This window comes from Castor canadensis, chromosome 4, assembly GCF_047511655.1.
Source record: "Castor canadensis chromosome 4, mCasCan1.hap1v2, whole genome shotgun sequence".
Classification (NCBI taxonomy): domain Eukaryota; kingdom Metazoa; phylum Chordata; class Mammalia; order Rodentia; family Castoridae; genus Castor; species Castor canadensis.
In genome coordinates this window covers 21,327,355-21,329,519 of record NC_133389.1, presented here as the reverse complement: position 1 = coordinate 21,329,519, position 2,165 = coordinate 21,327,355, and positions in this window count along the sequence as shown.

The following is a 2,165-nucleotide window of genomic DNA, read 5'->3' as shown; positions in this document are numbered from 1 at the left end:
AAAGAAAAAAATCATGGATAAAAATTTTCAGAAATATTTTTGTGTCTTCTTTGCATATCGTACACATCCACACACACATATATCCACACACACTCACACTAGAACTGCACTGGCAGGAAACATAGGTTGTTTAAAGTATAGCTATTCAACTGTCATATAAAGTGAAATCTATATTTTCTCTCCCTATATGACTATATATTTAACATCTCTATGCATATGTGTGTGCATACATATGTATATGTTATATACACACACTCCACATTATTATTTCAAAGGGGATTTTGCTCCTTCTGGCTACCAGCAATAACTAGTCAATATTTACACTCTTGAATATCGATGACATCGTGCATACACAGGAAAGCTGGGGAAAACATCTCCTTTTTCAAACAGAGTTTTAATTATTTGTCGAGACTTCAATTGTTCACTATCTAATGTCATGGATTGGTCTTCACAGTGTGAAGTGCAACTGTCCAGAACCCCACAGTATTACAAATAGGCTTCTAAAGCTGGGTTGATTGATGTTTGGCATAAAACGCTATTCCTTTGAGCACATATATTCCTTCTGTTCACCATTTTCATAGAAAAATACCAGGGCTGATTTTTTATTCAAATCTCCAATTTATGCAGGGTTTAAACTACTAAATACTTAAAGCCTTTTTCAGATCTTTTTTCCCTTTTTTGTTAGGTAAGTAACTAAATCTTCTGCTTCAACACAAATAAGAATTGGAGATTTAGCAGATTCCTGTGGGGAAGAGAAAGAGTTTATTAATTATATTGAGAATCAAATAATATGCTTCTTTGACACTAATGTTCCATCTTTCTCCACCCCAAGTATCCTGTGGGACAACTTTAAAGCTTTTATCAGGGTCTAGATTACTGCATTTATGGTTCCTCAGAAGAAGGAATTTAATGAATGGCATTCTGAGTTGTAGAGAGAATTTGAGATGTTTTGAGATTTAAACTGCAACCGTGAAACGATTTTTTCAAAGTGTGTCCTAGGAATTGCAATATAAAACATCAAAAAAAGCACAATAAAGTACATTTTCATGAGTTTTAATAAATTTTTAATACCATTGAGATGTAAATTTTTCCTTCATGACCCTTATCTGCATTCGACAGAGTCCTACAGAAAACTTTAAGTACCCATTTAAAGTAATTTACAAGATATGGTGGAGATTCCCAGCAATAAAGAATGATAAGTGATCTTCTTAAAAATTTTTATATTGATATTAAAACCAAGTGCTTTGTTTAGATTCAGCTGGTTCTGGGCAGAACCTGTATTGGTACATTTACCAAGAACACACATGTATTTTATAAGTGCTGCATTACGAAACAAATTCTACTTGAATGAAATTCGGAATTTGTAGTTACCTGATTGATAGCAGTAATTGTTTTATTATAAAACTTACTACATGCAAGACACTGGTCTAGACACGTTTCATAATTTATTGGACTTTTTAAACTACTCTATGGTAAGAGATGGTAATTCTCTTACCATCATCTTAAGGAAGAGAAATTGGAGAGTTAAGGTGATTTGCTCAAAGTCACCTGCTTAGAAATTAATACAGGTAGGAAGTGAGCAGCAGTCTCACTCTACTCCCCACTATTCTGGGAGTCAGTAACTTTCCCTGTAAAGGATCAGACAGTAAATATTTTAGGTTTTTCAGGCTATACAACCTCTGTTACTATTCAGCTGTGCAAATCTAGTGCAAAAGCAGACCTAGAGCATACACAATTAAATTGCATTATTCTGTTCCAGTAAAGACACATTAAAAAAAAACATGGTGGGTCAAATCTGCACCATCCTAGTCTGTGTACATCCTCAGACAGAGAAATCCCAGTAAACAGACTTCACTTTGAAACAGGGAGAGGGGGTCTCCGCACTGACTTTGTCTTCTGAGCAAACCAAAGCAGTATAACCTGAAGACCTCAAAAACTGCCTCTGACCTTGGCACTTGACCCTCCCAAACATCCATCAATTCTTGAGTTCTCATGAGTATTGTATTATTATTTGCAAGTAGTCTAGTTAAGCTGAAGTTTAAGGCTGCCTAAAATTCTGGAGCCCAGGTGCCAGTTAGCCTCAGTTACAAGATGACTTTATTTCATTCCCTAAGAATTATTAGGACCCTGAATTTCTCTTACTGTAGACCCTGCTTTGTTTTCTT